This window comes from Mobula hypostoma, chromosome 2, assembly GCF_963921235.1.
Source record: "Mobula hypostoma chromosome 2, sMobHyp1.1, whole genome shotgun sequence".
Lineage (NCBI taxonomy): Eukaryota > Metazoa > Chordata > Chondrichthyes > Myliobatiformes > Myliobatidae > Mobula > Mobula hypostoma.
Window position 1 is genome coordinate 187,412,376 of NC_086098.1, and position 16,963 is coordinate 187,429,338.

A 16,963-nucleotide genomic window follows, 5' to 3' on the forward strand; every position below is an offset into this window, starting at 1 on the left:
ACACAGCAGGCCAGGCAACATCTCTAGGAAGAGGTGCAGTCGACGTTTCAGGCCGAGACCCTTCGTCAGGACTAACTGAAGGAAGAGTGAGTAAGGAATTTGAAAGTTGGAGGGGGAGGGGGAGATCCAAAATAATAGGAGAAGACAGGAGGGGGAGGGATGGAGCCAAGAGCTGGACAGAGATTGGCAAAAGGGATACGAGAGGATCATGGGACAGGAGGTCCGGGAAGAAAGACAAGGGGGGAGGACCCAGAGGATGGGCAAGGGGTATATTCAGAGGGACAGAGGGAGAAAAAGGAGAGTGAGAGAAAGAACGTGTGTATAAAAATAAGTAACAGATGGGGTACGAGGGGGAGGTGGGGCATTGGCGGAAGTTAGAGAAGTCGATGTTCATGCCATCAGGTTGGAGGCTACCCAGACGGAATATAAGGTGTTGTTCCTCCAACCTGAGTGTGGCCTCATCTTTACAGTAGAGGAGGCCGTGGATAGACATGTGTATTAATTAATTAATTAATTCCACATCCCATTCCCATTCTGACATGTCTATCCACGGCCTCCTCTACTGTAACGATGAAGCCACACTCAGGTTGGAGGAACAACACCTTATATTCCGTCTGGGTAGCCTCCAACCTGATGGCATGAACATCGACTTCTCTAACTTCCGCCAATGCCCCACCTCCCCCTCGTACCCCATCTGTTACTTATTTTTATATACACGTTCTTTCTCTCACTCTCCTTTTTCTCTCTCTGTTCCTCTGAATATACCGCTTGCCTATCCTCTGGGTCCCCCCCCCCTGCCCTCCTTGTCTTTCTTCCCGGACCTCCTGTCCCATGATCCTCTCGTATCCCTTTTGCCTATCACCTGTCCAGCTCTTGGCTCCATCCCTCCCCCTCCTGTCTTCTCCTATCATTTTGGATCTCCCCCTCCCCATCCAACTTTCAAATCCCTTACTCACTCTTCCTTCAGTTAGTCCTGACGAAGGGTCTCGGCCTGAAACGTCGACTGCACCTCTTCCTACAGATGCTGCCTGGCCTGCTGCGTTCACCAGCAACTTTTATGTGTGTTGCTTGAATTTCCAGCATCTGCAGAATTCCTGTTGTTAACATTTAGAACACATTAGCTTGGCTTTAGTTAAGGAGTGGATGGGGAAACATTAGCAAAACTGTTAAAGTTCACTGATAGCACCCTGCATAACCTAAGCAGCCTCTGGTTTTCTGAAAATTCTGAATACTGCTGTCGGTGATTTACTGGTGGGCCACATGATATGCTCCAACACAAGACTCCTTGTGAATTTCAGGGTGGGAAAAGAGATGGGGGAAAGATACACACATTCCACCCTCACTGGCTGGCTCAAAGGAGGCATAAATGGCCTTTCGCTTTGGTTTGAATGGAAGAAGGAAGCTGAAAAAGTGTCAGATAAGTGACTTTGAAAGTATTTAGAAGGATTCTTAGTTTAAAGGTTCAAGTTTTTCCTGAAGACATAGGACAGTGTTTCATGCTAACCTGCTTGTGTCATCCCATTCTCATTAATTATCCCTGTTCTCTATTCTCATTAATTACCCTTGTTATCTATTCTCACTAAATTCCCACTAACTTGCCTCTGGTTTCCCCATTCACCCACACCTAACTGACCTTTAGTACAAAATTCCTATTTTAAATGTAAGAATTAATTAAACAAAAACACTTCTAAAGTCTATTGATATTACTCTTTGTTTAAAAGACATTTAGCTAAGTTTTATTTTCATACTTTTAAAAATCAGTGTGAAACAGATTGTTTCTTAATTTAAAAAAATGTTGTCTCCTCACGTTTGAATGACTCAAGGACATTCTGAAACATACAGAGTATCTGAAGGTTTTGAAAAATTCTTGATAGTTCTGGCTACAGAGACTCACCAGTAAGGCATCCTCCCAGCTGCTTCCAGAAGTACCCATTGGGAGCATCGTGAAAGGTTAGTGTGCATTTTTTTGAGATGAGTTGACACTGTTCATTGCTAACTGCAAATCCTGGACATTCTTCAGGGAACTACAATTTTAAAGAAATATTAAGGCCAGACAGAGAATCGGAACAGAATTATAAGAATGAGACTTGAGATGAGGGATTTCAGTAACATAGACTGAGGTAGATGCAGTTGGTCTTAAAACAGAGGAGCAGTGTTCAAAATGACATACAAGTTTGATAATGTAAATGAGAGCAAACTGATTCCTGTGATGGCAGGTTTCTAATTGAAAGATACAGATGTCAACATGAGGACGCCATTAAAAAATATGCAGTCAATTATTGTGACCTGGAATGTAATGCCTGGAAAAAATGGTTGACGAAAATTTTTAAAAAATCAAAAGATTTGAAGAAGGAGGTCTGGACGGGTGGATATAGGGCTGTAGGGAAGGTAAAATGGCATGGAATTAATGAAAATGTAGATTGTATTAGATTTATTCATCATATGTACATCAAAACATACAGTGAAATGAATTGTTTGCATGAACAACAAAAACATCTAGGGATGTGTGTGGGGGCGGCGGGGGGGGGGGGGCCCCGGGTTTCGGCACCAACATAGCATACTTACAATGTTTAGCAGAACACCACACAGCCAACATACAACAAGCAACAACACCAAAAGCAATACCAATAACAATGAGACAAAACAATAATGGTGAAATAAGCCCTTTTCCTACTCTCTCTCTTTCTTTCTCTCTCTCTCTCTCACACACACACACACACAACCCCACGACAGGCTGATTCCGGGCCTCTGACCTCTAGTCCTTGGCCCAGTCACCAGACTCGCAGACACTGGGCCTCTGGCCCACGGACGTGTTAGCTCCTTCCCTAGTTATTTGTATTCTGCTGAGCTAAAGACAAATCATGTTCACATATTTTAAAAATTTGATCCATTCTTTCCTGTCCTTTCGTAACCTAATTCCAATCTGATCATCCCTCCATATTCTCATAAACCATTCCAAACAGCTTTGAAATAAATTGTCCAAAGCCAAAATTATGATAATTATCATGACAGTCTCCAACTTTGCTCTGTATACCAAATGCAGATTTAGATTTCATTTAGAGATACAACACAGAATAGGCCCTTCCAGCTCAACAAGACGCATTGCCCAGCATACTACCTATTGCAAACCAGCCTAATCACAGGACAATTTACAATGACCAGTCAACCCACTGACTGATACACCTTTGGACTGTGGGACCCAGAGGAAACCCAAGTGCTCACGGGGAGAACATACACACTCCTCACAGAAGGTACCAGAATTGAACTCTGAACTCTGGAACACCCCAAACTGTAATGGCGTCACGCTAAATAATACATTACTGTAGAACCCCCATGTAGCTTTAATACTCTTCGATGGTATCATTTCCCAGGACAGTTCAACACTACTGTTTCTGTTGACTATTTTCTGAGTTGCCTCTGCATTGTCAAACATGCCTCAAGTTTCCTAATTCTAAATGGACATTTGTGCTCTGCCCACATTAAAAGAGGTAAAATGCAGGATAGTCTATTGCCCCGAATTGCTTAAATCAGCCTCTAATTGATTGATTTAGTTTAAATTACTGACTCTTGAGCCCTTACTTGTGTCATTAGCAAAGTTTTGAACAGTTCAATTACTGTTGTGGTCCAACTTATTGATGAGTAATGAGCAGTAATGGTCTATTTCCAAAGCAGTGGAAAAACACACATTATGCCTGGATGTTCAGAATTACCCTGCCTCCCCACTCCCCCACCCCCCGACTCCCAGGATAAAACACACGACATGATTTGATCTACATGCATTAATCCTAACAAAACTATTCTTGCAGATGCTTCTACTGAAACAACTTCGTGTAAATTGGGATTGCATACAATAAGCCATCCATGCTTTTTCTCAGTCCAAGGAAGTCCTCAATGTTGCAAGTTGCTGCGATTCGATTGGCATACATAGTAATAAGTACAAAAGGAACAGGAGTAACACGAGAGCATTCAGTCCATGAGCACCCTTCGTTCTTGTACAAAAAGTCTCCCAAAATGAATCTTTTTTTTTTAAAAATAATGGAACGCTTCACGAATTTGCGTGTCATCCTTGCGCAGGGGCCATGCTAATCTTCTCTGTATCGTTCCAATTTTAGTATATGTGCTGCCGAAGCGAGCACAAATGAATCTAATTATATCTTAAATAGGACCTAAGAATATTATAGTAGCTGCTGGAGGAGGCCTCATGTGAGGAATTTGCTTAATAAAACTCTTTTGAAGTGCTTCCAATACTGCTTAAAGATTCTTTGAACTTCAGTGCAAAGCTGTCAGATTTGAAGAGAAGGACTGAACTGGTCAATCCAGTTACGTCAGGATGCAAGCTCTCCCTACTCGTCTACAACCCCATTACTCTTCAGAGAGAGCAAAAAAGAGATAGACTAAAGCCAGGGACAACCAGGATTAGCAAAAACAGAAAAATAAGTTTTCTCTGATGGTTGAAATGACTTTAGGAAATCACGTTGACACTAAATTGTATGGTACCAGCACTTGTAAGAAAACCCCCTTGCCTTGGTTGGTAAAGGTGATTTCATTTTCCTCTATCCTCCTTTGAAGTCCAATTTTAGTGCCTTCTCTCTTTAAAATCTACCCTTTTCAATTATCATGAGGTTCTGTATGACTATTACTTGCGATGCTCCTGGAAAGTTTTACATCACAAAGAGTGCTGTATAAATACAAGCTGTTGTTATTTTAAACATAACCCAGTATCTGATTCTTTTCATTATTTTATAAATCTTAACCAAATTTCCAAGTCTACATATCTCCAAAAGATAGAAACCCATTTCTTAAAATAAGTTGTTCTTCATGTGGAAAAATTCACTGGTAAAAACAAATGAAATAACTTGGTTCAATAGAATCGCTCCTTCAAGGCCATGGTATTTTCAATTAAGCTGTTTTAGCTGTGTAGTTCCTCCTCCAGCCTGTTCCTGAAAGCTTACCCTATTATTTGTAATAATGTTGTTTATGTCCATTGATTCTAGTTAAAGATAGCAAATATGCAGCATTGAAGGAAATCATGAAGGATATTTGCAGAATATTGACTAATCATAATGATAGAATGAATTTACCCTTTTATGCAGATGCCTGCAGTTGTCTGGAACAATTTTGGTGCTCTTTATAAATTCTTTTACCATATATACATGCTTCTAGCTCTGTGATCTTCAGCAGATACTCAGCAGTTTTATCAGGATTATAGCTAAAGGCCCACACGTATCCTGCTCTGTCTCCTTCAACACCGGAGATAGTTACCATCTGGGGCAATGTCTTCTTCAACAATAATTAATGGGTTTATTCTTAAAACATGACTGAAGGTCAATTCCAATAATTTCTTTTACCAATTGCTCCATAGAATTACCACCATGAATTGGTAATAAGCCTTAAAATGAGCATCAAGCCACTAACAAAATATTAAAAACCACTGCATTTTCCATCCTTCATTTGCCATAAGTACTACTGTACTCTGTCAAGAACACAAGGCTGAGCAGTTAATTGCTGAACTTGGAAATCAAGCAAATATAATTAATTGTCCATGAATGTATAGGAAACTTCACTCTCTCAGAATGACTGCAAACTTTGCAGGGTTCAGTCGTTTTTCAAAGTTAGGCTACTTTCAATTTTACTTTCACATCAATAATATAAAGGGGCTGCAATTCTTTATCAAGGAACAGTTTTTCCTTTTAGTGTTTTGTGGACAATGTGATGTACTCTTGCTTCAGCTTATAGTGAAAAAAACTGTACATTAGGAAGGAAAAGTGAATCCAAAGCACCACATCTATACTCAGTGGCCACTTTATTAGGTATATCTGTACACCTACTCGTTGATGCAAATATCTAATCAGCCAATTGAATGGCAGCAACTCAATGTATTAGAGCATGCAGACATGGTCAAGAGGTTCAGTTGTGTTCAGACCAAACATCAGAATGGGAATGAAATGTGATCTAAGTGACTTGACCATGGAATGATTGTAGGTGCCAGAAGGGGTGGTTTGAGTACCTCAGTATCCACGGCTCTCCTGGGATTTTCAAGCACAACAGACGCTAGACCAGGTATTCCGAACCTGGGGTCCATGGGCCCCTCAGTTAATGGCATAAAAAAGTTTGGAAAACCCTACTCTGGAGTTTATAGAGAATGGTGAGAAAAACAAAAAAACATCTAGTGAGTGGTAGTTCTGCGGGCAAAAACGGCTTGTTAATGAGAGACGTCAGAGGAGAAATGCCATGTGAGTTTAAGTAGATAGGAAGACAACAGTAACTCAAATAACCATGCACTGCAACAGTGGTGTGCAAAAGAGCACCAAAAGTCGTACCTTGAAGTGGATGGGGTACAGCATGGAGATCATGAACTTACACACAGTGGCCACTTTATTAGGTATGCACTTGCAGCTGTTCATTAATGCAGGTATCTAATCAGCCAACTCGATACATAAAAGCCTGCAGACATGGTCAAGAGGTTCAGTTGCTGTTCAGAGTAAACGTTGGAATGGGAAAGAAAGGAAATCTAAGTGAATTAGACCGTGGAATGATTGTTGGTGCCAGACAAGGTGTTTTGACCATCTCAGAAACTGCTGATCTCCTGGTACTTTTATGCACAACAGTCTCTTGCATTTATAGAGAATAGTACAAAAAACAAAAAAACATCCAGTGAGCAGCAGGTCTGTGGGCAAAAACGCCTTGGTAATGAGAGGCATCAGACGAGAATGGCCAGACTGGTTCAAGCTGACGGGAAGGCCACAGTGACTCAAATAACTACGTATTACAACAGTGGCGTGCAGCAGAGCATCAATTGCCATAACTTGAAGTGGATGGGCTACAGCAAAAGATGACAAATATACACTTCAGTGGCCACTTGATTAAGTACAGGAGGTACTTGTTAAAGTGACCACAGAATGTAAGTTTACAAGGAAAATTAAACAAAATGTAGAGCAGTCAGTAAAATACTTCGCAGGGCATGGCCAAAATTATCACATTAGTCAGTGGAGGCAAAAAGGTTAAGACACTTGGATGATTGGCTGCGATAATCAATCTTTTCTGTTATCCTGAAGGGGTGTTGTGTGGTTGCTGTATGTAAATTGTCTTACATTTTCACTCATTACAGTAAGTACAAACTGTAAGGTACTTCATCAGTTGTAAAGTACACTGGAATGTCCTAAAAGAGACCCAAAAGGCAAAGTACAGAATTTGAAGTCTTTCTTTCTACATATTTGCCCAACACTCTTAGCTGAAGACTACTTCATTCGGTAACAAACATTCAGCATTTTGTCAAATTTTGTATTATTGCATAACACCTCATAGGGTAAATCAAAAAGTAAAACTCTTCATCCATCCTGAATGGAATAATAATAAATCATAAGCACAGCTTTGTTCTTCCTTTCTCTGTTTATCTTTCCCATGAGTTTGCAAAATTCCATTAGCATCATGACTTGTTTAGCATATATTTGTCCTTAACTTTGCCTTGTGCCCTTGGCAGCATTGAACTATTTTCTCTAAAATAAATAAACAGTTCATTCACTCCTTCGCTCACTGTGGGATGTTATTGGCACAGAACCTGCAGCTCTAGCTACACAACAAAAGTCACAACCCCCCCTAAAACAGCCTATTCATTGTACAGTGTATTTTTAAAACATTTCAACAATGTGATGAGCACTGTAAAAATATTGCAAATGCTCTATCCTGAAGATAATGAAATGACATTTTAAGTAGTTTTTTTAAAAAAAACATATAAGAACACATATAATAGACATATCCTGTTATGGAGGTTATACACAACAAGCAATAAAATCTTAGCAGGCTCTATTCCTTGGTATTGCTATATCAGATTATTTTTGGTTGTTGCTGAAGAGTACTTAGGAATGCAAAGAACATTTTTAACCAGGGTGCCTGCATTTTTCCTGTGCCATATAACAAACAAATGGAACACTGCATTAAAACTGTAACATGAAGTTTTGTCACATAAATTCATATCACAACACAACGATTAACGCAATCTGGCAAAGAACATGGTGCATGCTGAAAGCCCTCGCATTCCCCTCCTGCTCTGGTGGATGCTCACGAATTGCTCAGAAAAAACAGAAAATCCCCAAACTCCGGATCATTAAACAGACTGAGTTAAGGAGGTGACCAATGAATGCTCCCAGCACCATTAAATGGCCATTTGCAATGCTGTTGTTTTTCCAGCCCAATATCTCTCTCTTCACTTGCAGGCTAAAAATAATCCATCAGGGTTAGTCATCAGTTTATTATTTTGTTCATTCATTTTAAATTGGCTGCCTTCTTTCTCACGTTACAATGAAGTACAGAATACAAAGTACTTCATTGGCGTCTAATCGATAAATGCACTCAGTGTAAGTGATATTTATTAAGAGGAAAAACTTTTTCTGAAACTTTCTGGTCCACTGTTTTATGATCAAACTAGTAGCATTATTTGAAGCTGTATGCTATTATCAACTGACTCTGCTCCAAGTTCCTCAGCTCCCTTAGTTGGGTATTTTGAGTCTTAGAATCATGGAGCACAAAAGCAGTTCACCCTGCCCATGTTGACCATCAATCCCATTTACCAGCAATTGGAATAAACTTTTGTGCTCAACAATCGGACTGCCCTTGAAGATACTTCTTCAGTGATATGAGAATACCTTTTCCACCAGACTTTCAAAGCAGTGCATTCCAAATTCTAAACACCCATTGGGTAAAAAAAAAAGTCTTTCTTATAGTATATCCCTTCTAAATCACTTGCTTGTTACCGTAAATCTATGGCCTTTGGTTATTGACGTCATCTACGGACTACAGTATACATGCCATTCATAATTTTGGACACCTCTAACAGGTCTACTATTTCCACCCCAAGGAAATCAAATCCAGCCTATTTGGCATACCAAGGTCCCTATATTCCTCAATACTTCCGTGGGCCCTACCATTAGGGGAGGGAGAGAGGGAACATCGACTCAGACCATGAGAGGCCTACGTCGGGCATTTTCATGCCTTGCAAGGCACAGATTGGAAGTCTGTGTGGGGTGACACTCCTCGCACAAACACTAGAGCAATGTGTGGTTAAGTGCCTTGCTCAAGGACACAAACATGCTGCCACAGCTGAGCCTCGAACTAGAGACCTTCAGACCACTAGACGCATGCCTTAACCACTTGGCCACGTGCCCTACCATTAACTGTACACGTACTACTCTCAAAATGAATCACATTGCACTTAGGATTAAATTTTATCTGCCATTGCTCGGTTCAAATTACCAGCTGATTAATATCTTTCTGTAGCCTGTGAATTTTCTCCAAACTCTTCATGTCACCAATTTTTGTGACATTTGAAGACTTACTAATTATATCTCCTAAAATCAGATCTATACTCAGTGGCCACTTTATTAGGTGCAGGAGAGGAACCTGGTGTGTTCTTCTGCTGCCGTAGCCCATCTATTTCAATGTTTGATGTGTTGGGCATTTAGAGATGCTCTTCTGCACACCACTATAGTAACACTTGGTTATTTGAGTTACTGTCGCCCTCCTGTCAGCTTGAACCAGTCTGGCCTTTTTCTTCTGTCCTCTTGCATGAACAAGGTGTTTTTACCCACAAAATAGCTGCTCCCTGCATGTTTTTCTTTTGTTTATCTGCACCATTCTCTGTAAACTTTAGAGACTGTTGGGCATGAAAATCTCAGAAGATCAGCAGTTTCTAAGATACTCAAACCACCCTGTCTGGCACCAACTATCATTCCATGGGGTCAAAGTCAGTTAGATTACACGTCTTCCTCATTCTGATATTTAGTCCAAACAACAATTAAACCTCTTGATCATGTCTGCATGCTTTTATGCATTGAGTTCCTGCCACATGATTGACTGATTAGATATTTGCATTAACAAGCAGGTGTACAGGTGTACCTAACGAAGTGGCCACTGAACGTAAATCAATTATATCTATAAACAACTGTAATGTATGAATCTATTTCTTTTAGAGCAATGACCCCCTCTCCTTAGCACTATGTATTAATCTGCTGTCTGCACACGAGTTGTTTACGCATGCACGTTGTTCTCTCTCTCATTGCAATGTGAACACACCAGTTAAAGCCATCTCCCATGTGGGTGCCTTTATTTAGTAGATATGTAGTTGTGCACAGACACAAATTGGCGACAGTTACAGGATGAAACAACAAGAGTTTAACAGCACGAGAAAGCCAAAGGACGCATGAATAATAGTGAAAGATGCACTGAATTTAAAGTGAAAATAACATGGCAATGGCTTCATTCGGGAAAGTTGATGAACTTGATAGTGTTAATGAAGGCTGGGAGTCGTATATCGAGAGGGTGGAACTGTATTGTAATGTGAACAATGTGGAGGAGCAAAAGAAAGTATGTACACTTCTTAGCTTAATGGGTGCAAGGACATAGAGTCTCTTATGCAACCTAGTAACCTCTGAAAAGCCATCAAGCAAGATGTTCGATGAAATTGGTACAATTTTACAAAATCACTTGAGTCCTAAACCACTGGAAATAGCTGAGAGATTTAGATTTTACAAAAGGAACCAGTCAAAAGATGAAAGGATTTCTGAATACATTGCAGAACTGCGTAACCTTTCCCAGTACTGTGACTTTAGAGATGAACTTTCTGATGTGTTAAGGCACAGACTTGTATATGGCATGCATAGTCAAAGCTCTCAAATGAGGCTACTATCAGAAAGAGACCTAACCTTAGAATGGTCATTGAGCATTGCAATTTCGTTAGAGACTGCAGCAAAGAATGCAGCAGAATGACAGAAAAGGAGTTAGAATGTGAAATGCACAAAATATCCCTGAATGGTGCAAAAAGCCAAAAATGTTATTGATGTGGCAAATACCCCCATGATTCAAATGACTGTTGGTTCAAAGAAAAAGTCTGCAGAAAGTGTCACAGAGAAGGTCACATAGAGGGAATGTGCAAGGCAGATGGAAAGCACAACCGAGTGAAAAGTCTCAAACACAAAACTAACCAAATGCATAAAGTTACCCAATGTAAAACAGAATCAGACAACATAGAGTCTGATGAAGGTGAGCTGTCATATGAATTACATAGTATCACTGAAGCAGAACACAAAATCATATGGATCACAATAGATTTGTCTGGTGTAAAACTCCAAATGGAACTGGACACAAGAGCAGCTTTGTCCAGAATTTCGGAGGCTGACTGCAACAGTGCGTTTTCCAAGATACCATTGGAGAAGACCTCAGTGCTGCTAAGACTTACACAGGTGAAAAAGTATCTCCCAAAGGAAAATTGAAAGTAAATGTGACTTATGGAGGCCAGACTCACCAGTTAGAGCTTTATGGGTTGAAAACTGGCCAGCTCTTTTTGGATGTGAATGGTTGAGAAAAATCCAACTAGATTGGCACTCAATCAAAGCCCTCAGTGTGGCATCAACAGGCAATGGCAGCCTAAATGGCAGCACTAACCAGAGACTGTCACAGCTGCTTAATGCTAATGAGAAGATGTTTGAGAAGGGGATTGGAAAACTCAAAGGCATGACAGCCAGAACTGAATTGGATGACACAGCAACACCAAGATTCCATAAAGCACGTCCAGTGCCTTACGCACTACGCCCTAAAGTGGATGCTGAACTGCAGAGCTTGGAGGTCTCTGGCATTCTCTCCAAGGTTGAGTGGAGTGATTGCACCATGTCCTTGTCCCAGTGATCAAGAAAGGGAAGGCTGGAGCTGTTCGCATAGGCGGGGATTTAAAAGTGAGCAGCAACCCGGTGCTGCGTACTATGCAGTATCCCTTGCTACAAATAGAAGACATTTTTGCATCTTTGGCAGGTAGGGAGAGGTTTTCGAAGATTGACTTGTTACAAGCCTATCTGCAAATGGAGATTGAGGAGCCAAGCAGGAAGATCCTCATGATCAATGCTCACAAGGGACTGTTCCAGTATAATCATCTCATCTTTGGTTTCACATCAGCTCCAGCAATTCGGCAAAGGACCAAGTGCTCCAAGATATCCCAGGAACACAATGTTACCTTGCAGCATTATTGTGACTGGCAAGAATGATGAAGAGCACCTCCAGAACCCTTGGTAAAGTGCTTACAAGGCAGAGTAAGTATGGTCAGTGTGCAAAAAGAGAAATGTGAGTTTTTCAAGAATGAAATCTCATATTGTGGACATGACATTTACAAAAGTAAATGTATGGCTTATGGCTTACATAAGTCACAAGAGAAGATTGAAGCAGTGCTACAGGCACCCAAACTGGAAAATGTGTCACAACTCAAGTTGTACTTGGGCCTTGTAAACTACTGCCACCAGTTTCTCCCAAACATTGCTGCAATACTGCATCCATTGGATGCACTGTTACTGAAAGGGGCAAAGTGGGAATGGTCAGAAAAATGTGAAAAAGCCTTCAAGGAAACAAAGAGACTAATAACATCCGATGTACTTCTCACCCATTATGACCCATCCCTGCCTCTCAGACTGACGTGCAATGCAAGCCCTTAAGGCATTGGAGCTGTTTTGTCACACATTATGAAAAATGGATCTGAACGACTGATTGATTTTGCTTCAAGATCATTGACAAGCGCAGAACACAACTACGCACAGATTGACCGAGAGGTCCTTAATCTAATATGGGAATAAAGAATTTCCACCGCTACGTCTATGGACAAATGTTTATGCTAGTAACAGATCACCAGCTGCTTGCGTTCATTTTCAGTCCCAGGAAGGGAATTCCAGTGGTGACTGCTATCCAGTTACAATGGTGGGCACTATTCCTAGGAGCCCACTCTTATGATGGAGTTCAAAGGTACCAAACAACACAACAATGCTGATGGCAAATCTTCATACTGTGACCCAGCAGAAGTGTTCCACACAGCACTGGTGGATCAGTTGCCAGTAACAAACTCTGAAATACAAAGGGAAACAAGGAATGACCTGACATTTTCAAAAGTCTATGACATCACCATGCAAGGATGGCTAGTTCATGGTAATCCCATGTTTCCAGAATTCTCAGTGAGACGACCAACTGTCGGTCTGACAAAGAACACTGACGTGTGGATCTCGTGTTGTGGTTCCCTCGAAACTGCACACCAGGGTATTAGGAAATTTGCATGAAGGACACCTGGGTACAGTCAAGATGAAGAGTCTTGCCTGGAACTACATCTGGTGGCTGGGAGTAGATAAACAGATTAAAAACTTGGCCAAAAGCTGTTCGGGATGCCAAAAAAAATCAAAATGCATCATGAATTCAATTCAATTCAATTCAATTCACAGGCACTGTTCAACCTGTGGGAGTGGGCATCGTCACCATGGCAAAGAGTACATATTGACTTTGCTGGGCCATTCGTGGACTCCACGTTTCTGATTGCTGTGAATGCTCATTCAAGATGGCTGGAGGGTATACCAATGAAGCCAACCATGTCAGCAAAGACTGCTTCTGCTTTCTTCACCAGAAATGGCTAACCCGAACAAATTGTGAGTGACAATGGACCAGAATACACATCAGAAGAATTCCGACTATTCATGAAGAAAAATGGCATCAGACATTTCAAGTCAGCTCTTCATCACCCAGCAACAAATGGGTTAGCTGAAAGGTTTAGCTAAACCTTCAACAAATCCATTAAAGTGATGGACAAGGAGGATGTTCCTCTATGGCACAAGATGGACAACTTCCTCTTTGTGTGTTGGAACTCTGTTCATGCGACAACAAATCAAACATCTACAATGCTGTCCATGAGCAGGAATCTGAGATCTCACATAGACCTACTGAATCCAGATCTTCGGAGAGAAGTACAGTATAAACAGTTCAGCCAGTTGCCAAGTGAACCAGCAAGGAACTTTGAGATTGGACAGGAAGTCCTAGTGCATGATTACCGAGAAGACAAGTGGACACCCGTTAGGATAGCTACAAGAACTGGATCACGGATGTACACAGTGGATGTTGGAGATCATACATGCACGTGGACCAGCTACTAGATGCTTAACCAAAGAACACACCTGAGATGACTGCATCCAACAAGATGGTACATTACAGTCACTGGACTTACCTCTCAGTGATAATGTCACTGACAGCTATGTGACACCGGAAACTGCGAACATTGTCTTAGACAGGACATCTACCAAAACTGATGCCACTCTACAGGGCCAGCAGCACTATCCTGTAAGAAACAAAGCGCCACCCAAAAGACTGAAACTTTAGAACTGTGAAGTTAGCTATGGACTGTTATTGTGAAAGCATGTTTATTTGGAATATGGGTTTATGAAAGGGAAATTGAATGTTTTGTACATATACAGTTTTAAGTTGCATTAACTTAAAGGGGGAGGAAGTGTAATGTATGGATCTATTTCTTTTAGAGCAATGACCACCCTCCACTTAGCACTGTGTATTGATCTGTTGTCTGCACATGCGCTGTTGTCTATGCATGTGCATTGTTCTCTCTCTCTCTCACTGCAATGTGAACACACCAGTTAAAGCCATCTCTTGCATGTGTGCCTTTATTTAATTGATATGTAGTTGTGCACAGACACAACAGTTCTCTTCCCTGTTTCTATCTCCCACCCCAATGTCACTATGTTCAGATTGTGAAGGATTCTGATCTGCACAACATATTAGTATCACTCTGACAGTGCTAAAAATTTAGCAGGATGTACATAATCTCCATATAAAATTCATGGAAAAATACAAATAGACTGATTCCTTGTCATAACAGGGGTAGTGGGGATGAACTCCCACTACCTATTAAATGCTCCCAATGGCGTGCGTCTCAAATAGCCTCAGACAACCAAGTCCAGCTCCTGGCCTTCATGTGTGGCTTAGCTACTAAGCCTAGTGGGACCGTTTCTATAGACAGGACAAAGGCCAGTTACTGGTGCCTTAAAACCTGTAGCTTAGAGCTCATCAGCCATGGTTGGCAGCTCATCTAGGAGAAGGAATACACTGATCTCAAACCTCCACTGCCTTGTGGTTATACCCATTCACGGGGAAGGCTTCAGGATTGAACCCGAGGAAAAATCCACAGCTGGAGTCCCTAAAGCAGTCCTTCTTTGAGTTCGTCGCTGACTGACATCTCCTACGTCACCACTGGTGCCAAACTGAATCAGTCCCTGCTGTTCCTTTAGATTCATCAGCTGTGTGGAGAGGGCATAGGCAACAATTTGCTCTCCATATCGTACTGCCCTGGCTTTTGTATACGTAGTTGGGACGCAACATCCATGGTAAACCCCATCCAATGGAGGCCTCACTCACAAGATGGTCATTTCCAAAATTGTTCCCTCATCTGCAACGGTAGCTTTATACTTTAATAGCATCATACTCTTCCACAATCTCTCTGCTTACTTATTCATTTTAAAAGGATAACTGTCAAAATGCTAACTTTCTTTCTCTTAAGATTCTGGAAATTAAACTCTCAGTTATATTTCATCGTCCCTTAGCCAATATTTATGCCTCAGATGATCTAATCTGCTATGGGAGTTTCTGTGTTCAAATTAACTGCCATGTTTCTTCCATTATAATGAAATACCAATTAGAAAGTACTTCATTGGCTGTTTAATGTCGAGAGAATTTCTGGATGTTCACAAAGCACATGACTAAATGTAACATCAAAGCAAAACCTTACCAGGTTCACCGTGATTTCTTTGAATCTACAGCCCGGACCACACAAACAAACCTGTACTGGAGCCTCTGCAGTTGCCTAGCAACAGAAGAGCAAATGTCTCAATAGTACTATTTGATATCGTTGTATAGTGTCCTCTATGGCCTCAAACTGAATGGATAGACTTTAACCCATTAACAATAATCAAAGGCACTTCATTTCAAAGTGAAGCATAAACAGGTACTCAAAGTGAATTCAAATAGGTTATTTGATAGTGACACAGTTTTATTCGGTGAAATGTTTGCATCCATTCACACTATTGCAGGAAGCTTTTGACTCTTTGAAGAGACTATCCAATAAACTCATTTCTTGCCCTGCACCCCTAGTCATGTATTTCAAGATAACATCCTATTCCCTTTGGAGAGATTATAATGAACATACTTCATCCATCTTTTCAAGTAGTGAGTATCCTATCATAACAGCTAGCAATGTAAAAGAACATAGTCCTACCTCTTTTGTCAATTATCAAGAAGGTTTCAGATTTCCTACCCTATTCTCCATGTTGGTGAGTAATGGTGAGGTTGCCAGCCAACCTCAATCAGTCACTGATAGTCAGGCATAAAACATGTATGGAACAGGTGTTCTGGGATATTTGGGAAGAAATTGAGAAGATGAAGTGCAGAATTGCCTGTTGTTTTCCTGGGCAACTTTATAAGTCATTATTATTTTCCAAACAAAAGAAAACTAGAAAGTTTCTTTTGATTGTGAACCTAAGATCTAAAGACCTGAATGTTAATATAATTAAATATTTCTTTAATATTCATTCAATGATAACCATTCTAAATTGCCTTCAGAATATGGTGTTGAGTCACCTCATTCAATCATTGATATCTTATGTTGAAGGAATTCCAACAGTACAGCTGGGAGAGATTTTGAATTAGGGACAATGTTAAAGTGTTGAGTAATTGAGAGGAGGACTATGAGATAGTGAACATTTTAGTCCCTCTATGTTTTACTGCACTTATCCTTCTAGATCACGGGTTCCCAAACTGGGGTCCATGGACCCCTTGGCTAACTGTAGAGCTTATTGGCATAAAAATGTTGGGAACCCCTGTTATAGATGAATGAGGTCACAGGGTTTAGGAGAAGCTCAACTCTTACTTTATGTGGGTAAAATTATGTTTTTTTATTTGAGGAGGTACAAATAGAATTGTCTGCTATAAAAATCATTAGTAAACATATCCATTTATGATCTTAATATAATTGAAGCAGCTGAAGATGGTTGAGTTTGACTGCTATGAAGAACTCCTACAACATTTAGGGCTGAGATGACTGACCTTTAATAAGCACAGAGATTCTCATTAACTTCAGTTTTACCAGAGCTTCTGGGTACCATGTTCAGTC

General features: G+C 40.7%; 1 protein-coding gene and 1 non-coding gene across 6 annotated transcripts in view; both read right to left on the reverse strand.

Moving 5' to 3' along the window:
• The window catches only part of LOC134342751 (disks large-associated protein 4-like), a 772,967-nt gene that overhangs the window by 141,069 nt on the left and 614,935 nt on the right, over nucleotides 1–16,963 (reverse strand). The window lies entirely within an intron of this gene.
• On the reverse strand, nucleotides 4,030–4,136 carry LOC134343159 (U6 spliceosomal RNA). The gene has a single exon (XR_010017199.1). It is a non-coding gene; the product is annotated as a U6 spliceosomal RNA (small nuclear RNA).